A 24,038-nucleotide genomic window follows, 5' to 3' on the forward strand; every position below is an offset into this window, starting at 1 on the left:
TGTGTTTGTATGTGTGGAAAAAAAAAAGGCAATTATTCTCAACCTAAATGAGCTAAATGCCATTGTGACCCTGACCTCTGCTACACTCTTTAAAGTCTGATTGAACCAGACGCCGCCTGCATTAGTTTACATTCAGCGGATGTGTGTTGCAATGAATGCAAACAACAATGTCTGCCATTTCTATTAAGTCTCAAACTCAATCTAACCTTTTACTATCTCCTTCTCTCTCTCTCAGCCCCCCTTCGTCTCCCTTGTCCCTCTCTCTCTCTTTTCTGCGTACATCAGTCTGCAAAATCTTCCGACTCACATTCTTAACCAAATTTTCCCTCCGTTCTCCTTCTCTCCTTCATTACATCTCTGCACTTACATCATTTCTTTTTATATTCTCTTCTTTCTCCTCCACTCCTTTCTCTCTTTCTCTCTCTTACTCTCTTTTAAATTGCTTATTTGTTTTGGCGGCCCTAAATGAATAGCTCACAGGTGACCCAATTTCTCTGTTGATTTCCCGAAATTAATATCTTGCTGCATTCTGGTCTGAATTCCAAATGAGAATTGTGTTAAAATTGGAAAGTCGTTGATCCGTTGAAATGGAAAAATCCTTCCTCCCCCCCTCCCCCTCCCTCCTTACTTCCTTCCTCTACACTCTCAATCTCCCTCTCTCACCCCTCCTCTCCATTTTACTGTTTGCTATGGATGGATATTCATTGTTTTGTGGTCCGCTATGTGAGTCGAGACGAAATTTCTAATATGTCACACCTGTCTCTGTGCTCTATTTCGGAACGTCCGGAGACTCCCGGGACGGGATGATTACAAACACAAACAACCGCACAAACATGAATGAAGAAACACAAAATGCACGCATGAAGCATACGGAAGCAGACGCATGCACGGGCATTCACAGAACCGGTGACAAATTGTGACTATGTGGGTAACATTCACACCTACATACATCCATAAACACATATTTTACACACACACTCACTAACATCTGAACAAGTGCTAAGGTACAAAGTCATACACACCCCCAGCCTCCGTGTACGTACACACAGAGGCACACCACCCACTCATATAGAGTCAGGTAACAAATTTGCCAAACAACAAATGAGCGCTCAACACGGTTTATTGTGCATTGCCTCTCTCATCTGTTTCCCAACGCATGTATGCTGGATTAATTATTTTCAACGGGGCGTGTGATAGGCTTCACTATATTATCTTTCCACTCTGTTTAAAGCGATGGGCGCTTTGTAAGGCATGACAGATGTAATGTACTCTGAATCATTCCAGCTCAATGGGCAGTGTGCATGAACAGGCCTGATCCCATTCACTTAGTGCAGGACTCTGTCATTTAGAAGTGCAGCCATAGATGGAAAGTCTTATTTGATTAAGCACTCATATGCAAATACATGGAAATAAGGGGCTGTAAATAATTGCTGAATATTAAACAGCTGCTAATGTCTATTTATACAACAGTTGATTGAAGCCAAATAATCTGACTGGTGGAAACATGAGTAGGTAACCATAATGGCTTGTCCTTCTTGATGAAGAAATGTTTTTTTTTGTAGAAGCTATCAACATTATTTACTATGCACAGCATCAGGTGCAGAATCTCAGCTCCCTATCGACTCGGTTACCAATTTTCACTAAAGTAAGATATTGTATTCAGAACTATACATACAGAATTGTACACTGTACCCTGATAAATCTATCCTGGCAGTCTATTCAATCATTGTTTGGAAAAGCTTTTGTGGATTGTGGAAAACAAAGGGATGCAACAAGCTGTCATGAAGCATGAGTCAAAGTCAACGGGACAAATTCACTGGTTCCTTTTTGTTAGCACGTTTGTCAAACAAATGTATACACTGGATGAGCTGATGAGGGCAACGACAACGGCCAAAACAAGCTGGCCTCTTCTTCTACAACAAAACTTACTGGAGTTTACAGTCTGTTTCCCCTCTTCATACACATTGGAAGAACTGTAGGTGAAGTGAACTGAAGAAAAAAACCAAAAACTACCATATGTTGCTGTCTCCCTTAATATATTTTAAGTTGAAAACCTATTCAGTTAGATTTCTGTGACATTAAATGTTTATTTCTCTCCATGAAAGTCCTTATTTAAAGCTCTGATCTTCAGTGATGTTTGCATAATGTTTGATGGTGGTTTGATGTTGTCTCATTTTAATGTTTGATGTTGGTGATGTTAAACTAATAAAATTTTTGCACAGCAGAATGATAATCATTTCATTTCTCAGATTTCAATCCAAGCTAGAAGTATGCAAGCACATCCAAGCTGAAGAGGGCGGATGCTGGGCTGAAAGTGAGCAAATATCTAAATAAACATATATGCAGCTCGCACACTGCAGGGCTCCAATGTCCACTGAAATGTATCGCACCAGAGTGATGCTTCCACCACTACCGCTCTTCATCAGACTCCATAATTAGATTTTTGCTACATCGTTTGCTATATTAGCCAGCTAGCTAACCACGTAGCTACTTTCATAGCTTGTCAGCTGAGTGGAAGGTAATGTGTGAGGATCTTAGCCCATTCTGCCTATAATGCTACGCTATAACATTAATAGGAGTGTAATTAATGGTAATCTTACATGTATTCTGTTACTGTATTGTTCAGGACTTGCAGTTTGGTATGCCCTCCAATCGAACAATTCCAGTCATTGCATTTACAGAACTTAAAATGTAAAAGTCTGCTTTTCCATCCAAGTTTCCCCTTAACGTGGAGATGCTGCTGTTTGTGACTGTTAACATTATACATTAATAGGCAAAATATGCTAAAGATGACATGTTTCGATAAGCAAGATAAAAGTGTTTCTGACTGGAGTTCAATCCATTGAAATAATGGTTCAGGATCGGAACAAAGCTGTAGCATGAATCTCATAGCTAGCCTGATAGAGTAGAGAATACGTGGTTTAGTAGAGAGCAGTGGTGGAATATAACTAAGTACATTTACTCAAATACTGTAGTACAATTTAGAGGTACCTGTACTTTACTTGAGTATTTCCATGGCATATTCTAATACTTTATCCTTCCACTCCACTACATTTCAGAGGGAAATATATGTGTAAAATATACGTAAAATATATGATCAGTTTGTTATATATGTATTGTTATACTTGAATTAGTATCATGTGTTGAAATTAGCTCTACCATGACAACATTAAAATGTTGCTCACATGAACATGTCAATGAAGCATTATTCCAATCATTTATATATGATAAATATATAACACTCCATTTTGCATAATCAGTACTTTTACTTTTGATACTTCATCTGAGTACTTCTTCCAACACTGGTAGAGACTAGAGAACATAAAGAATAGCAGCTGATATACTGATTTTATTACATCAAATTTTTTTATATTGATTTTTTTATATCAATATTGAAATTATTTAGTCCCTAATATCGGTATCGGCCCCAAAAATCCAGTATCGGTCGGGCTCTAGTTTGATGTTAAAAGTCCAATCTGTGTTTGAATTATAGCACACTCTAAGATGTGTGTGTGTGTGTGCATGCACTGTATGTGTGGGCACAGTTTGTGCTGCATGTTCAGTTTGCTTTCTGTAAGCAAAGAAACTGACATATTACTGATATGACAATGCAACATCCATCTACTTCTTCACCGGAGACATGAGGACACTGCCGATTTTCCATGCCATTTACAGAACACAGCTGCAACACGGACACATCCACATGCTCGTATTGACTGCCAAATGATCTTGCTGTGGCCAATTTACAGCAGCCTCACAATGATTAGAGATGAGTCCACCTCAGATAAGCCTCATCGCCATCCAACATCACGTTCACACAGTATCATTATGCATAAGAGCACTGATTAAACAATACAATATGAAACCACCCTACAGCGATCCCGCATAAAACACATCAAACATTTCGATATCAGCAAGCCTATGTTGCATTATAATAATATAATTTAAGACAGGAATATCCTCGGGCTGCCGCAGGGAGATGAGTGTGTAGAATCACGTACACACATGCAAAGAAAATAATTAAAGCTTAACAACGGCATAACAACATGCAGTAGCAAACTATATTCAAAACAAATCCTATTCAAAACTATTTATTTTGGAAAATGGGTTTGTCAAGATATGTGATATATGTGATTTGATTGCATTGGATCATATTTGTAGGCCAAATAGCAGATGCTAGCAGTAGGATTGATACCATATACAAAGAGAACATAAGAAGAAACTGAAAATTGAAATCCTTTGATGTGTAAAATACATGAAAATGTGCAGAGGAAGTATGATTTCAGCCTTGATAGGAATGAGCAAAATATAATGGCAGCAATGGTCGCATCGATGGATAATTATGAAAAAAACCTACAGTTTGGTGAGTGCACGTAGCACATTTCCTCACATGTATCATATATCATTTATGATGTTTATGCTCAGCCTACTTCTCTGTTTATCGCTCTCTCCTGCTCTCTGCATTGTCCCTCTGGCTTTTGTGTTTCGCCTTTCGTTCATAAATCTCCCCTCATCGTGCGAAATGTGCGCAGAGGAACAAATGAATACACTGAAGGCGCACGCATCACGCTGTCTCTTGTGAGCTGACACAACATACACCGCTGTGCCATTAATTCAGTTAATAGTTTAATTTCGCTTTGATTATAAATACAGGCACAGGGCTGCCAGCCTGAGGTAGCCAATGTAATTAGTCAGGTAATAATAAGCTGTGGACTGGTGGCTCATCATCGCAGCCTCCAGCCTCCAGTGCAGATGGGTCCTAATAACAGCTTTCAGCCTGCCTGTCTGTCTCACTGGCTGTCTCACTATCTCACTGCATGTCTGACTGTCAGTCTAAGCAGGTCTGGACTCAAGGTTAATAAGTGATGCCATTGGTTATTTGTGTTTAGTCATCACTCTAATAACAGCTTTCAGCTCACCTGTCCTCGCTAGCTGTCTATCTTCATATAGTGTCCATCTCGACAGCGAGGACTCGAGCCTCATAGAAGCTACATTTGGTTGATTTGTCTTTGCCATCAGCTTAATAACAGCTTTTAGCTCTCCTGACTGTATCTCTGAGGTTGCTTGTCTCACAGGCTGTCTGTCTACCTCTCTATCTAAAAGGCCACGGACACGAGCTTAACACAAGATACTTTCAGCTGTCAATCTAATATAAAGCTTTCAGCTGTCCTGTCTCTGCATGCCTGATTCTCCTCCTGTCTTTCTGACAGTCCAAAAAGCTACCGTCACTTCACCCTGTCTACCTGTCTATCTGCAGCTCGGGCTGACTCTCTGAATGAACTCTGATTATTTCGTGTCAATTCTGATTCAGCAACTCAGTTATCAATTAAATCAGTATTCACATTCATGGGTGTGGCTGAAAGCTCTGCCAAACCGGTTTGTAGCAAGCATTCAAACCTTTCCTTAGGTACCAATAATGTAGAGTATTCCCTTTGTTATTAACTGCATTACCTTTGCAGTTGAGTGCATTTTCTTCCACATAAATGTTTATAAAGCCAATTTTTAAGATTGAGATTTACACTAAAGACTCTTTGAGAGATGATTCCAATCTGAATCTTAAAGAGCAGTAGGTTCACGGCTGTCTGATTATGTGGATTCATCTCTGTATTCATTTGAGAAGAGTCCCACTGTTATAAACACTAGAGGAAAATGTTTTGTGTTACTTACAAGCGTAGGAGGATGCTATGAACAACAAGGGCAAGACAGACATGATAGGGAGACAGTGATATATATTGTACAAACAAGTGCTAAATGAGTTAAAAAATGGAGGAGCTGAGACAGAAAGGGAAAGTTGTTTAAATTTATCTGCAAAGACAAGTACATTGTGCTGTCTATAGTCCAAGTTAAAACAGAATACCATTCAAAGAGAATGTGATAAAGTGCCCGCGGTGTCCCTCCATTCCTCTTTTGACTTTAATTCAGCTAATTAGCAAGGACTATTAAATAAGTGATGTGTTTGTTGGTGTGCAGTGCTAATTTGTTGTTTTGAGTCCCCACGGCAATATAACAAGAGAAAATTGCTGCTTGCTCAGTAGCTTACTCTCAGAGGAACTTGGATCTAATATGTTCAAGGGTCTCCATGTGCATTCAGGGGCCTTATCATCTATTTAACATGTCATCAGTATCCTGTACAAGCCTTGTGTCAACAGTTTTGAGATCAGTTTAGTCCGTTTAAATCTCAAAGTGACAGCTGCTCTGAGACTGAGCCAAGCCATGCCAGATCATCGTGTGTGTGTGTGTGTGTGTGTTTGTGTGTGTGTGAAGGCACGACCTTAAAAATGGAGGTCAGGACCCTCTCTCAATGACTGCAATTATTTTAGACCTCTATGTCAGAAACATTAAATAAATGAATCACAGTGCTGCTTGATTGGATTGTTAAACATCTGTTTGTGATTTCTTTTTCAAAATCTTTTAAAACAAAGTTGTACGGAGATTAAAAAAAAAAAAATGTAATTATTACCATCACTTGAAAGCCTGAAAGCTTTACAGCTAAACTACAATAACTCAAATTGAGTGTCACGGTGAGTGTAAAACTTTATCTAAAACTGAATTAATTATTCTATCTGAACCACTAAATTGGCTCTCATTGGCTTATTTCAGGGCTGGAAACCGTAGGTACAGCTTTATAACTGGTTGGTAAGGAGGATAGCTCACTCTATCTGGCTAGCGAAGCTCAGAGCTGCTGGAGCTGCTGTCTAAAAAAGAACAGGAAGTGAGATTTACTCATTTTTGAGCCCCTGTACCTCAGTGGTACCACAGCACTGTAGCTTTTTGCCAGATTCCAGGCACCTGTTGCATTGAATGGCTTCTCATCTTCTTTCCTTATTATGTACCACTGTCGAAAATGTACTCTCTCAGTGGTTCACAACACCTTTTGGTTCTTTTGATGGAGGCAGCTGTGTTGTGATGTCGTTAACAACATAAATTGCTGTATTACAGTGAAGAACAGTTACTTTTGGTGGAGCTTCCTCAGGGCTGTGCTGAAGTCTGAAGTCAGAAGAGAGTATGACGTGCGCAGCATATGCTTGAATATGGGGAAGAAAGGTGCAATATTAATGGTAGTAAACAGATGTCATTCACTGTTGCATGGACATGTGACAATGCATATAGCTCTGCCTGCTGCTTTAACATAAGTTTCAGCCAGGTGGAATTCAATATTTTTAATGCATCATGCATAATAATGCATAATAATATGATTTTAGCTGCTCACCAGAAGTTGTGATAATTGGACTAATCTCTCTCTAGGCTGTTTTTTGGCTACAAGGTTAGGGATCGTTAAAATCCAAAACATCTCATCTGACTGGTTACACACCTCTGTGTAATAAGCCTGCCTTCAGGTATATCCAAACACTGGATTGATCTAAAATATTGGTGAGATTAATTTTCTTCTGACACTAATGTAACTCTGATGTTAGTTATACACAGCAGTTTCGAATGATTTGCATTTGTTGTGCTTTTGCACAGGGGCATGTGTGTTTGTTAATGCATTTAAGTTTTGCAGCATCTTCAAGCGAGCGTTCACTGGCTCGTGGGTGTGCATGAATGCATTTGAGCCCACACATGCTCGTTCTTTTTATATTTACATATGCAGCTCAGTAAGCTTCTATTTCACCACAAGAAGCACAGGTGTGTGCTATTTGTAAGTCTCCAGACACCAAACTAAAGCAACTGAAACCATTAATCCAGCTCACCTGCTAGATGAAAAATAATTTGCTGTCTTTTCACACCTTCCAGGCGATCTCATTATGATTCATCTAAAGATTCATAGCCTTGCAGTGCAGCGGCGCTACAGGAACCTCAAATGTTTTATTTTACTGTAATTCAACAGCTTTTCCAACAAAAAGAAACAAAATCCCTCCTTCTACAGTCAAATGCTTAAATGAACTGTGAAGTGTCAAGATTTTATGGGGATTGATAGCATAAATTACTGCTTCTTTATGCCTGAAATGTTTACATGGTGGTGAATTTTCGGCAACACACTGACAAATTTTTTAATGGGTTTTTTTTTCTACTAGCATTTTGGGGGTTACAGCCTCTACCGTGCCACAATTGCTTATTCTGCCAGACCCAAAGAATGGATTGTACTCTACCACAGGGGAATGTAGAAAAAGATGCAAAGATACAGAGATGGGAAGGGTGAGAGAGTTGGGGTGTGGTGGACTTGGTGTGGGGTGTGGTGGGAACAGGAAGTAGAGGTAGGCAGGGACCTCCCGGCTTCAGGCTCGGAGAGAGATAAATCTTGAAATGAGGAGAGAGGGAACAAAAAAAAAACAAGAGAAGGAGGGAGAGTAAAATAGAGATGGAAGGCAGAGGAGGGTAAACCACTGAGCATTTGTTTTAGAGATAGACACACCAAATAGATCTATAAACAGAAGCTGCTACATCAGCTTTTCTACTTTCGGCTTCTCCAGGATAATATATATAGCGCTAAAGAGACCAGTCAACAAAGTCACACAGCTTGAGGAAAAAAATGCCAACTGGAAAAGAAATACTGGAGGAGATTGAAGTCAGATGAGCCACTGCGATATCACATTCGAACTGGAGGTTGTTTCAGATATGAATTACTATGTATAACTCAGGTTGTCCTGCAAATTGAAAAAGAAAAACTAAATATATATAGAACATATGCACACTTTTTCATCAGTTACTCTCCCCTAAATCTGTCGTCACATGACTCACTGAACTTTGTGCACGGTCTCCTGATACTCACCAAATGATTTGACTTGTTTCATTCTCCCAAACATATAAATATTTTCTAAATGAATATGAATGTAAGTATATTAATGAGCTTCTTGAAATACATCTAATCTGCGGTGAAATTAGCATTTCGCTGTAGCCCCTGATAAAAAAATGCTTGGAGTTTCTACCCACGTATTTCATATAGGAGAGATTGAAGTGAGGGTTTTTACAGAGCGTACCTCCCAACCTGAGGGCTTAGAGATAAAATATACCTGAGGATGTTTTACAGTTTTACAACAATTCAGATTAGAGCTTAGAGAACATATTTTCATAAAGGTTTTAAGCACACAATGTGAGGATATGGTTAGTCCTGTTGTAGGAGAGCTTCTGCTGTGGCTGAACAAAACCTGTCAGGACATGATAAGAGAAAAAAAATGGTCAAAAAAAAAAAAAAAACCAGACAAAATTATGTGCATGCTGGCAACTGTATACCTGGTAATCATTACTCTTGTTTGTTTACTTTCCTGCAGTCTCTTACTCACTTATTAATGCATGTTGGACTGATACTGTTCGGTGTTCTGCTATCTGCATACACACAGAAAGACAGCTGCGGCACTGTATTTGTTGGGATGCTTGTCTTTCATACCAAACCTGAACTCTAGTCCTAAACTATGCCTCGCAGAAGTAAGAATCCTCAGAATCTTCTCATCTTGGTGGATTTTACTTGTATTTGTATCATTGTACAGACACAAGCAGACAGGTCAGGATCCAGCCGGCTAGCAGGTTCAAACCTGCAGGACCTTCTAGCTGTGAGTCTATAGTGATAGCCACTGAGCCAGTGAACCGTGATCTTGATGAATATGTTATTATATTATGATGTCATTCTTTCTTCAGCCCCCTACAGGTCAGCTCCAGTAGTCTGAGGGAACTTACTTATTTGCAGATAGTGTGAATTCCCAGCACAGGCAGCAAATCAGTAACATCTATAGAAAAGTAGGACTTGTATGTGACTCATAGTGTATGGTGGCATTGCATAAACATCATATAGCTATGCCTGCTCTGTTTGTTTCAAATGTGGGCATGGAGGCAAAATTAAATCAGTTGTTTCCTTACAGCAATGAAGCAGTGAGGTGTTGAATCATGATCCTGCCCTGTGGGGCTACAGCGTGAGCCAGCCGAACTAATCCATGATGTCAAACATATCTGCAAGCATGTACACTCACACACACACAGCGTACCACACATCAGTCTGCAGAACACATGCATTCATAGTCAAGGTCATTATATTTACACATGCAACATTAAGTATATAGGTTTTGTTCAAACTTAACTAGCTTGAACAGCAAGATACAGAATTACATTTGAGCACACACACACACAGAGCAACCGAGTCAATATGGACCAATGTCTCTGACTGCATCATATTTGCCCTTATTTGTCTATATAGAAGCAAATTCTCCCCCTCAAGTTCTGCATCCTGTGGCATGGTTGAGGAGAAGAAAAGAGACAAGATAAGTGGAGAGGATGGAGGAGAAGGAGAGCCGAGCAGATAAAGTTGCAATGCTCCATTTGCCATGAAATATTCCCCTGTGGAACAAATACTTGAGGTGAAAGAGGAATAAGTTAACTCTGGAGAAGTTTGTGTGTGTGAGAGAGCGATAGAGAGAGATGTGTGTGTGTGTTTGTGTGTTTGCGTGTGTGTGGGAGGAGACTACCAAGTGTCAGAAACAATGCATGTGTGTATGTAATGTATGTGTACATTTAAAATGTGACAGTATTTGACCTTGTTCACCTGTATTTGTGTCTAAATGTATGTGTGCTTAGATGTGTGTGTTTGTGTGTTGGAATGTGTGTTTGTATCTGTCCACGCAGACATATCTTGCTGCTAATAGATTATTGATCAGGGTCAGTTTCTGAGACCTGTACTGGCTGACTCAGACATGCACACACGCACACATGCACGCACGCAGACACACACACACACACACACAGAGTTACTTGCAATCTCCTGAATACTTCTATTGAAAACAACTACTCCCAAAATGTTTGCTTTCCCCTTCTTATTCACTAATCATTCTAACGTGACTAATGTGATGCTTCCTATCATTGGCACACTGGTTTGGAGACAGGTACTGCAGAGTCATGGATTCCAAATAGTAATCTTTGAAATGATATGAAAATTCATTTAATATCAGATTCCTTATATGTGTTTTATTGCTCTGATGTCCCTCTTCCTTCATGTGCTTTCCTTGCTGTCTCTCTTCCATCCAATTCCCCAGGGGATCATAACAGATCCTTTTTCATTTGTACAGAACTCATGGGCAAATGGCTTCTTGTGTGTGCATGTGTGTGTTCAGAGCCCATCTTCTCTTTAATGGCTGTACACACTCTTCTCTTTAACCCCGTCACCTCTACAAAGTCAGGACAATCCATTTCATCAAAGCAAGACAGATCAGATAGCTATCATAGCTAGCAGAAATAAATAACACTTACATTACTGGTCTATTACTAGCCTAAAGGCTGCAGGTTCCTCCGCTAATCTAGATCACAGTTATCGTTGCTATAGGAAATATGGCACAAAAATGTACTGGCTTATCCTTTGCCTCAAGGTTATCGGATTAAAGCCTGATCTACATCAGAAAAAGAGAGTGCAGCTGCAGCTAAAAGAAATGAAACAAAATGAGAGAGACGAAAAAAAAGCACCATTATTTACTGGGAAATAGTTTTCAGCGAAGGGTTTTTATGTTTCACCGGTTACTGATGTACAGAGGAGGGAGAGTGTGACATGCTAAATACCCAAATGCATCATGTGTTGTTCCAAAGTGACCAGTCATTTAAATAGACTTTATCTCTCTCTCTCTCCTGTCAACACTAACTTATGTGCCTTTTTATCCGGCTCAACTCCACCAGCTTGTTATCCCATAGTCAGCCACTGAATAATGTATGCTGGGTCTCCCCCCCCTCACCCACAGGAGCAGTGTTAGAAGGGATATGGCTGCTTACAACCGAATACCCTGATTCACTAGGGGCTTGAGACTGGTGGGAGTTTTCACGTTCTTATTTTCTATAAAGACCCGATCCTGTTAAACAGTACAGGGGGGAAAAAATGCTAAGCAATTCTTTGTCTGCTTCGAAACACTTTGAAGAAGGAAACGGGCAGAATTTGCAAGATTTTTCTGAACTTTTTCAAATGGACTAAAAGCTTCTGAGTGTTTGTCTTACTGGATTCTTGAGAATTCAAACTATGCCAAAAACCAATCCAGTGTAACAATTAGCTCTTTTGGTGTGAAATGATAAATCACTAAGCTTGTTTAGCCGTGCAAATTCCGTGCAATTTTATCACTCTTTGCATGAAAACAATCAAGGGAGGAAAATAATTGTTTTTTCAAACCTCATCTCTAACATTCCTTAGTGCGGCAACCTTTTTGTTTGCATTTTGGTTTGCGAATTGAGGCTTTAATCAAAGCTCCCCAGGGTTTTTTGGCTCATTTTCTAGCAGTTCAGTATGTCTTGTGGTTTGTTAGTGTCTCATTGCTGTGACAGGGATTTCCTGATGTTGGCCTCTCTGCAGAGCTCTCAGCCATGTGATGAAATCCCCAGTCGAGTAGCTGCCTTCATAATTACTGGGAATGGTTTACAAGGGTGGGACACGAGAGAGATGGAGTGGATTCTCTTGATGGCAAACTGCATAAAATGAGACATGGGAATGGCTTACTCAGATGAGAGGTGAGTGTGAGAAAAAGAGCTGGGATTTTGTCTGAAGGAAAAGACATGATGGAGATGAAAAAAGACAGGAAATGGTTGCAGTCCAGGGAGCTAAATGAACTTGTTGTGAACATGGTGTCATAATTTCACAGCACGAAAAGGTTGGACACAGCTAAGAAAGATGACTAGGTATAAGTTTGAGTGGTAAGATGTGATGTGTGACATTAAAATGACAAAGATTAGGATGTATGCATACAATGCCATACAGCAATTCAAGTGTTAATAGATAAAACGGTGCAAATAGCTTCAGCTAAACTTCATCTAGGTGTTACATGGTGGCACCGATACTATGCTGCCGGTCACAGCTGACAATAAAGTCACATATTGGAAAATGCAGAACAGTATAATGGTGCAGATCTAAGCAGTCTGAATGGAAAATATAGAATTTAATGGGAATAGTTTGCAAAGATGGGGCAAAATGCAAGGAGAGGATTATCGAGAATAGTTTCTACGATATGAGAAAGAAAGAGGAATGCATTCAAAGAATAAGACAGGACATACAGAGTGGGGTAGAGCTGGTTCTCAAGGATGAAAATAAAAATACACCTTGGAAATAGTTTCCAATGAAAAGAATGAGTGAACTAATGGTACGTGAGGAGCTGCGTACAATAAGTCGTCCAGATGAGGGACATGATGCAAGAATCCAAGGATAAGTGTTAGTACGTAGTAAGTACAAAATCACACTTTTTTCATCCTCTCTGTCATTTTTTTCTTTTTTCTTCATATCCCTTTCAACTGTCTTCTCTTCAATTAATTTTCAACTCTCAATTTTTTTCCAGGCAACAGAAGACCACCTGCTTATTTACATTCTTGTTTTATCTCGCTTTGATCTCTATCCAGTGCTTAGTCCTTCATCATCCTTCCCTCCCTCCCTCACTTCCTTGTCCTTCTATCTTTAGTATCTCTTACTGTTACTCCAGTCATCTTCAAGGTACAATTTTGGACAACTATGCACTGTATGAACACTACATTGTCAGGATTTTTGGGATGTCTGGGCAGTGGATATTTGGGAGAATCTTGGTTTTGGTTTGGTATTCAGGATTATCATACCTTTAAGTTACTGAGAATCAATATTTATATTACTGGAGACTCCTTTGCTACAATTTCCTTTAACTTCTCCGAGTTGGACCATCTGTTGTTTAGGGATTTCAAGTCCTCTCTCTCCCTCCTACCCCTCTCTCTCTCTTTAACTCTCTTCTCTCTTTTTTCTCAGGACTGCCCGTCGGTTTTGGTTCATGGTTCCTGTCTATGTTTCATCCAGTGTACTTTGATCTGGGTCTTTATCCTCCCGGAGTCTCAGCCAGTGTTTGCTCTGTCTTTCTCCATAGCTATTTTTGCATCATGTGTTGTTACTGACTAACTGCAGCGCTCACTCTCAGCACCTCTGGTCTTTTTTTATTCTTTCTATATGAATAGTAAATGTTCCTGTTTGTGTCTTGTGTGTATATTTATCCAGGTCTCTGTGGCATAGTGCTGATTTTGGGATTGATGTCCTACAGCTTTTGATAGCACGTTTGCTGTGTGCTTTTTTTTATAGAGTTTGATTCGTCACTACTTGTAAAGTGCTGCAAAACTTGAAGTGTATTAAGTTACAGGTGGGTGTAATTTAATATACTTCAAGTTTTGCAGTAATAGGTATATAACATTTTTTTCTTTTTTTATATAAAGTTCTTGTCTGAATATTATAATTCACTTACTTTGTAGTTTTTTCAGACTTGTGATTTGGGGTTGTATAAATGCTACTGGGTTGGGAGGAGAAGTATTGGTGCCACTGTCGCAGCTATGACTGGAACAATCAAACAAGACAGTCATTAATGTTAAGTATTCAGTCATCTATTGTCATCCCATTTCTGGCTCTTGGGTTTACAATTACAAGGAGGGATTTGCCAATCGGCTGTTGTGATTTTTGAACACTGGTCTAAAGTTGAGTATGTCGCTACATATGGGACCAATGACCTAAGCAACCAGTTAAGGACCTCTTGGCCTGAGCTCTTTCACCCCAGGAGTATCATCACCATTATTGTGTTGCAGCAAGCTCTAACAACTCAAGGAAGAAAAAGATCTCACTTCCAGGCTGACGTTTTAGGGCAGCACTGGGATTCTCTCAGTGGCAGATGCATGTCTTTGTGCTGGCCCCCTAGAAGGTGAGCCTTTATGTCACGGTACCTTACTATGTCCTTTGTAAATTTACCATGTGACATCAAGGAGTGATACAGTCTCAGCACATGATTGAATACTGCTGCTCTTTTAGGAAGGATGAGGGAGCTGTCCAGGTGCTGGAGGCATTTTCCAGTAAAGGGTGCCGTACCTTGACAACAACAACTATTAGTCTTCAGTCTGCCAAATTGTACTCTCTTTCAAGAGCCACCCATTATCCACAAAGAGCAAACATTTATTTACTGCCTTCACTTGAATAAGTACTTAACTTACTATTACACACTCAAAACCATTTAATCTGCTATCAAAAAATAATGAAAAGGCCAGCTCACTCAGAATGTCATAGTCATCCACATAATTAAAACATTTTTGCTGTTGTCATGCCTAAGCTACAAAACATCATTAATTACATGACAACATAGCATGAAATGCCATTACCTGAAAACCTTCAATGAATGAGATATTACACAAATTCTGACTGAATAAGCTTACAACCAAGAGACAGACTCAAAGGATGAGGGAGATACTTTATGTTTTGCATGACAAAATATTAGACTTTTTCCACACATTCAGTTTTAACATGGTTAAGGAGGGCAAGATGTCTGCAGTATAATTTAAGTGATATCAATTCAATCTTGATTGGTTTATTGTTAGTTATTAATTCCACTGGTGGCCTAAACAATGCATTTTCTATGTTGGTATTGTTACTTATAAAGTGTAGTGAAAGTGAGAATTTAAGTCTTAAAATATGAAAGGTAGTATGATGAAGATTAAAACAAAGAGCTTAGAAATGCACAGCTGAACATTAGGAACAGAGGTAAACCTATTTACTAACTCTCCGCCTGTTTTTAATGAAGGGATTTGCCAGCCTCTTGAATTCTGGCAAATGGCCTTAAGAAATGTATTCTCATTTAGAGCACTGAGGTTGGCAGAGGAAGACTATAGCCACTCTGGATGAGCCTTGCTCAAAATCAGACATCTCTGCCTGGTCCATCTCTTCCCCAAACACTCCTTTTCAACCCTTGTTTATTTGTTTCCTCTTTGAAGATTACCTCTGATAAAATCAGAATGAAGAAATGAACTGTTTACACAGAAGATTTTTTTACAACCTAAAAAAATGCTATCAGTCAAAGCATCTTTAACTTTGTTCATAGTGTGTTTTGCCTCTTTTCTGGCAATACGAGTATATGGAGGCGGAGAGAGAGTTGGTAACCATAACTGTACATAGTTTGGAAGAAGTTTGAACACTGTGAAGTATAAGGTTTTTATTTCCACCTGAATATTTTTTGCTAACAGATGCCTGCGGATGATATATAGCTGTGACTTAGCTGGAAAACCTAATGGGACCACAGAAAATGAATATTTTATATGTTTTTCTAAGGTCATGTCAAGGCGTCGTCCATGTAGAGACACAAATAACCCCTGCTTCAGAGTAACTGAAGCATAAACACATTATAGTCTTTTATTCCCATGTTGAAACTAAACTTTGTGCATATAAAAGAGCCAAAACAAGTGCTAAAGTGGAAAAGAAGTTCATATAAAAAGTAAATCACAGCAAACTATCTATATTTACATAATTTCCATGTTGTGGATTTATAAAAAGCAAAAAAGCAGCATATGGTCATTTTCAGAATTTCATTGGCTATTTGACACACCAGTCATTGGCAGAATCTGTTCCTATTGGCTTGGTCTTGGTACACGAAAGAAGAGGCACTTCCTTTCAATGCGGACTCTCGTTGGCTATTGTAGGCTGTGGACAGGACATGGAGGCTCCTATTGGATCAAGTGAGGTGTCAATTGAAAGGTCAGAGTGCAGCCGCTACTTCGATACCGAGATGTGGCTAATGTTTACATTCTAACAAGAGTTATGATGGAGATTGCATTGGAAGATTAGGACATCTGCAGCAGCTATTGGATATTGATGGATATTTATTAATGCAATAATGTATTTTGCACTAAACATTTTATTGGATTGGATCAACAGGACCTTTGCCAATGTAAGAATACTGTTTTTGTCATATCAGTCAGTGGAGTAATATGAAGCTTCATAGGTAAGTAGCATGAGTTTTCTAATTGTTTGTTGGAAATCTAATAGAGGCGTTGATTATACCTGCTGTTGTGACTGTATCTTGAAATGGTTTGTATTAACTGAATCACTAGAATCCTAGCTTTCCAAAGATGTGTCACATGAGTACCCACTTAAAGACAGGAGTTGTGTACATAGTATGGTTGTGTACTTAACAGTATGATGGTCCATGGACGGGCCATTGGAACATTAAGGGGTTTTAAGATGCGCTGGACTATTTCCATGATATTATCATATGTGTATTTTTAACATGATATCAATATTTCATTTTTTAAATATCATGGTTATCGTCAATACTGGTGTATTGCGACACCCCTACTACAACCCAGCAGCATAGCGGCATTGCCACCCACCAGTTTCACTGTTCTAGCAGGTTTGGTAGAAAGAAGCCATATGTGAGTCACAGGTTGGGCTACTTAATTAACAAATTTGGTGCACTGATTTCACATTACTTTCCCCAAATTATTCACTAGACCTGGAGCACTTAACCATTAGGTGTTGTCCCTTTAATTTACCTCAGGAGTTCTGCTCTGTGATTATAAATGCAGATTATAAATGCATGAGATAACTCATCCTGAGGCTGTTTTTACCATAGCAGGGGGCTGTAATTTAAATACAGTCTAAGCAAAATATTATCAACCATTTTCTGCCCTTCACATGGTAATAAAACTTCATGGCATTGCTTTTTAGCTTTTAAAAAGTGGGTCTGCCACTCACTTAGGTGCAACAATACAGGTTGTTGTAAATTGACTTACTAATTGATAACTCTTAAATCTGTGCACATTTTTAGTCCTCTTTAAGCTTGTGAAAAACGTTACCTGCTCCTAGCACCTGATAGCCCAGATTTCATGTTAACTGAAAATGTCTGCAGGATGGATATGATCACTGTTTGGTTAGGACAAAACAAAACAAAAAACCCTCTCCCAAACAAATCAACTAACAAGAACACATGCAAAAATGAAGGAAGATATGTTCAGTATGAAGCTGCCATCCTTTGTTATCCTACAGGGGGTGAGGAAGACAGAGGTTTCAGTAGACAAGTACACCATTGCAACTTAAAGCTTGCCTTTCCAGCAGTTAGCAGAGTTAAACCTGCTTCCCTTACACTTATGTTCATGTTACTGAAATGCAACTGAAATTATCATTCACTTACTATCTATTTTTTATCATGCACTTCCTCTCATACACACACACAAACACATAGAGAGAGGAGCAGGACAATATGTAATTAAGGCTGAACCACATTGTACCAATGATCTGCACACTGGTAATTAAATCTAATCTGTGTGTATCTCCTCAGTGCAAGCAAGTGTGTCTTTGTGTGCGTGTGTATATGAGTGTGAGTGTGTGTTTAATGTCATAAGGCCATAGCAGTGTAATGCCACACTCCCATCCAGTTAATTAATTCAAATGTCCACCCTTAATTAATTTCACACAGTGGATTGTGACCGTTCCCCTGGAAACAACCAGAGAATACATAAACCTGCAGGGACAAGGTGTACACTAGGGTATGTATAAATCCACTGTCAACGTCTGTTTAGTGTATTTTTGGTTTTAAGTGGTGAAAAATATCTCAAGGTTACCTTATACTGTATGCTGAATCATTACAGGGTGATATATACAGAGGATATTGAGCTTATGAAATAATAATACATGACAATTACAACAACACATGGAATAAATTATATCTTATTATTACTTAATTAGCTTATCTGGCAAAGTAATGAAAAATACCCTACAGCGAAGAATAGTTCAACCACAACTAATATAACCCAAATGAAACAAGTCTATCATTACTACTATGCACTGGGGATGTGCAGAAACCCTGATATTTGAATTTGTATCTACATTTGTTGAGACAGCAAAATTATTTACATTTGTATTTGTATTTGAATAAAAATGGAAATAGGGATAAAAATCAGTGTTTGTTTTCATTATGCTTTTAATTTTAGGATATTAAGAGTGTTAAAATAAGTGTTTATGAATAAACTATCTCCAGGTCTCCAACTCAAGTCCCAGATCATAGACGACTGCACTGACTACTGGGCTAAACCAAGTGCATCGCCAATGCCCAGACAGACCTCTACTTATTTATACACCCATAATACAGAGATAGCGTAGCGTGTAACATGTAGAGAAGAACTTCAAAGGCGATTCTTGCTTTGCACTTTTCATTTATTGCCTATTTTTTTTAAAACTTAACTTTGTGGAAAGGAGAAGGGGAACAACAGGTTATGGAGAGTCCCTTAAAATTTATATTGCATGCCAAACAAATATGTTGGTTGGATGGAGAAAATAACTGGGTCCACTCGATTAGAAGACAACAACAGAAGAATATGAAGAGGAAATTATTTTACTACACTCGCAGATCATTTGTAGTTCAACAGGATATTGAAATAGACAGCGCAGTAAGAAGGATATAAGTAAATGATGTTAGACCAGCCATGGACATCCAGGACAATTTTCAAACTTATCTTTACTTATTGCTCATCTTACTGTGATTCATGTTAGGTTTCATTCAGCGTAGTTAACATGAATACCTTTCATGTCAGAGCATACATCTACACGCCTCATTTGACACTTATTACACTGAACAAAATAGCTCTGGCTGTGGAATGAAATGTCTCTTACTTGACTGTCTCTTTACCTAATATAGGCCCTCATTTCCCACCGATGCTATCACTGAAACTAGCCGTGGGCTAAAAGATAAATTTGTCTGTACAAAGCTATCTGCTTGCCTAATCATTGTGCCAATTATTGCACAGAAACCAGGATTGGGGGGTATTCAAACTTAAATATACAGAGAAAACTCTTTAAAGCTCTTCATGCTTTAAAGCGAAGCATCACAATCCTTTTTGCAGTTCTCATATTAAAGCTGAAGCCATGGTTGTTACAGATGGAAAGGAAAAAGAGTGTGCTGTGGCTAAAAGTATAGAGTAACTTTGGGTTGAGGTAATAAAGTCTAAAATAAAACTGCACTCAAGAAGAAACCCAGCCAACTATCAATGACCCTGAGTGTGTGTAGATCACTAAATCAAATGTTAAATGGAGTGCTGGCACACAGCTGATGGCCTTGTGCTCAATGGTTACTACTGTCTTTGTGCCAGCAATGCAGCATTTATGGATGTGGAGGGAAATGCTGCCTAGAGCCAGGATTAGTTATGAGGAAGGGAAGGAGTTAGTTTATTAAGACAGGTACGTCACCTCATGGGCATCCCCATGTCATGATATAAGTAAGGTAAAGAAAAGAAGAAAAAAAGTCTTTAAAATAAATGAGAGTTAAATGCAAAATATGTAATTTCTGCTGCTAGGGGTCTCTCAATCCAAATAAAAACAAAAGACGGAGTTTGAAGACGTTGTGAAGCAGAGTCGGATCATGGGAGTTGTTGTCTTCATTGTTAAACAATCAGCTTCTCCAGATTTGGATGACATCATTGTTCATCGTTCAGGATGTTTTTACTAAGAGCTGAATTATCCGCAGATGTCTCCTCCTCTCCAAAACAAACATACATGGGATTAAAACTGGTTAAAAAAACACTGAATAAAGCAGTTCCATGTAAAAAAAATCAGTGTTTCTCTGATGCTGTTCAGCAGACAGGGGATCCGGGAGGGGCTCATGTTTGCTCAGCTTGTTTCTCTGATAACTTAAGATCCAGCTGTCCGATGACTAAAATCCTTCATCCAATTAAAATATATACTTAAAAACAACCAAGATCTAAAAAGTTTACAGTAAAAATGTGACTTAAACCTGAATAAAAGTCAACCACAACACCGATGTAATTATCTTGTATGTGTATACTCTTTGGTAGACATCATTGTAGTTGTCCACCACAATGACGCTTGGAGAGCTTAGAGATACAAGTTTGCTTGACAAGGAAGTGGCAAGCACATTTTTGATGGACTTTGGAAGGCGTGATATCCATTTTAATGACAGCATTATCAAAATTCTTAGATTTAACATGGTGCAGCATGATGTGCCCTTTTTCTCCAGTCAAGTTTTGTGATAAGGGCATTTGTTGTGGCTTTTGGATGATGTGACCTCTCAGACAGCAGCTGGAGGGAGGGATGGAATGATCTTTTGGAGCAAGGGATTAATATTCTTATTCATTTTGTCTCGTTTCCTCTCTCCCCTCAAGGGCCAATGTGACTTTCATTCTCCTGACATTCTAAAAAATGCTGTTAAATGTTAATGGAGACTATTTTTACATAGGTCGCGACCACGTCTGGCACACACGTACATACTGGACACTCACACACACCGGACACACACGGGAATCTGGACATTTGCCCAAGCAGACAGACAAATATGCAGACAGTCACACGCACATACACACCCATATGCTCAACTACACACTCTTCTAAGCTCAGTCTGGAATCAAAAATTGATGACCGTATTCTTGCTTCGGGAAAAATGATCAAATAATCCCCACTTCCACTGGCCCCACTAACCTCTTCAAACCTCACACAGTCAAACTTTTCTTTCTTCTTTTTTTCTATTATCTTCAATTTAACTTCAGTGGCAGCCTTGACTTCTTATTTGATATCTATTTTAATGTTGTGGAGGACATGGAAAAAGCTTAGACATCTGACAAGCCCTCTATGTCTGCATGGTGGCGCTCTCATCTTCTGACGTCGACACTTATTATCACCGACAGTGCGTCTAAGTCATTCCTTTCCGCAGGCTGAAGGCAGCAGAAATTCTCATGAAGTGAGCGCCACCCGCTAAAGGTGACATGCTGTTTAAATCAAATAAACTTTACCTCTGTTGGACTTGGAGACACTACACATTGTGCTCATTTATGGTAGACTGGTGAGTTATACTTTTCAAGCAACAAGAAATAAAGAAATATAATGGAAGGAAGCACCAGCTCATACTCTGTCTTGAAGCATTTCAAGCTGGTGAATAGAAGCTGGGTAATAAGCATTCCAAGTCAAGGTGACTGTAATAAAAAAAAGTGACCAAGTCATGCATGTAACACTTAAGAACGTAACATATTGCATGAATCCCAATAACCATGCAAGCACTAACTAATCCTGTATGTGCACAAGGGATTTATTTTATTTTTATTTTATTTATTGATTTGACAGGGACTGTGCTCATTAACTAACAGAAAAAAATAACTGTAAATGAACCAGTTCGCCTAAAATGCTTATTTTCATCTGTTGTCCCTGGCCAGATGTTTATGAGGCGATTTTTTTTTAAAGTGGGACAGTTGGGCTGATCACTCTTGCAGCTCCCCCAGTCCCCAGGGATACCACCTGAAAGCCCATTCTGAATCTGAACCAGTTCTAAATGAGTAAGTATCCTTACTAAACCCTTAACAGTATGTTTAAGGTTGGTTCTTTTATCAGTACTTGAAGAAAGCAAGGAGTGAGTTATTACTGATGTTTTTTTGACTTTATGGAAATTATAGGATTTCCACAGTGAGAGAAAAAGCATGTGCACCACCGCAGAGCTTCTCTCATATGTGGCTGCTGACAGTGCTGTCAGCCAAAGAGTAAATCACACTAGACCACAGAACAGGAGGTTGTACGAGCATCTTGTTAAACAATAGTTTCTCCAACTATGCTGAGAGAAACATGTCACGTATGTAGTTAGTTCATTTTGAGACAAGACTCTGTAAAAGTTTACTGCCTAAATAGCAGTAATATTAATTTATTTGAACTGGTAACCATAATTAAAATAGTTATTTTATGAATTGTGTTACTTTACCACCACTAGCGCTGTTTTGAACAGACTTCATTGGCATTATTAACCATGACAAATGCAGCAAGACAATTTAATTTCACATTTCCCTCTGTTCATGGTAAGTGAACACAGGAGAGCAGAGAGCATCTCTTTTTGTACGTGACAATTTAGACACACAGACTGACCCGTAGACATTATATAATGTCAATTTAATTTCATCTGAGTCATTCAACACAATATGTGGCACATTACACCCACTGGGAACAATATACAAGTCAAATGTTTCCTAGAGGCTGGACTTCCTGTTCACGATGTGTCCAAATGATAGCTTGAGATTATTACATGAAAAGCATCACCTTCACAGGGTGTCATTACATGATGATGAAGAGCGCTGCGGACATAAAAACATGCCACTCTAATGTCTCAAGACACGATTGCAAACAAAAGAAAATAACATCATGCACACCAGGTGACACGCAATTAAAATCAAGTGTGCTTGACAGCGTGACTTTGCCACATCTTTATCACCAACAAAAAACATGGATGGAAATTCAAACAAACAAACATTAGCTTCTATTATTCTTTAGAAAAGCTGCAAGTGCAAGCTACACCGGGAAACATGCTATTAAAGTCAAAACAAAACCAGACTGTAACAGACTTGCCACAATGCAACAGTTCCACAGCAATAGCCCTGGAATTATAGCCTATACCAAGGTCTGCATCCGTTCAGTTACATTTACCCAAGATTGTTTACAATGCTGCAAAGTCAAAATCAATAGGGCCTGCCAAGACGGGAACAGCCTAATGTTCCATTAGAACTCTCTGCTATTCAATTACAGCTCCAGAGTTGGAGAAGTTTCAGCTAGCTCAGGTCCCTAGAGAAGAAGCACAGAGAAAGTATGAGGCAGAGAGAAGGAGTAATAAATCTCAAACTGACAAACAGCAAAAATAAAGCTATGGCATCCTCCCACCTTCACCCACCCCCCCGTACGTTACAGTCGTCCTTGAAGTAGCAACACAGGATCTGGACGAGAGCGGTTCTTTAATTGTTATCGGACTTTTTCATTATGTTCCATACTGTATGTTCATTGTTGTTTTTCATTCTCACCCATCTCTTTTGTATTTTTAATTATCCTCTTATAGTGTTCCACTTCCTAACATCCGCCTTCTTTTATACATTACATCCATCTCTTTATATGTATACATCTACCCTCAACTGTGTGTGTGTGTACCAGGGATTTTTTTTTTCTCCCCAGGAAGTGAAGCCCTTATCCAGACAGTCTACTGCGCATAACTAGGCCTGCCTCTGAGAAGCCAGTATCACTACAGGGGTGAGAGAGAAAGATAGAAAGAAAAAAGACATAGGAGGAAAGCGATAGAGAGAGAGAGAGAGAGAGAGAGAAATGTCATAGACAGGGGGTAGAGGAAGAAAAGGCCTAATAAAAGGGAAAAGAGCAACATAAAAATAAAAGTCAAATCAAAAAGATAGAGAGGGACAGCAAGAGAGCAGAATAAATGAAGTTTTCTTTGTAGCTCCTGTGGTGGTGATAGGTCGTCATGAGGTCCCTATGGGGACAATTATAGGACCTAGTGGCAGGAGTCAGTGTTTTTTGTGTGTGTGTGTGTGTGTGTGTGAGAGAATGTGTGCACTCATGCATGTGT

General features: G+C 39.1%; 1 protein-coding gene across 5 annotated transcripts in view; it reads right to left on the reverse strand.

Moving 5' to 3' along the window:
* Window positions 1-24,038, reverse strand: part of LOC137176234 (zeta-sarcoglycan) — a 366,313-nt gene that overhangs the window by 75,320 nt on the left and 266,955 nt on the right. The window lies entirely within an intron of this gene.

The sequence above is a fragment of the Thunnus thynnus genome, chromosome 3, assembly GCF_963924715.1.
Source record: "Thunnus thynnus chromosome 3, fThuThy2.1, whole genome shotgun sequence".
Classification (NCBI taxonomy): domain Eukaryota; kingdom Metazoa; phylum Chordata; class Actinopteri; order Scombriformes; family Scombridae; genus Thunnus; species Thunnus thynnus.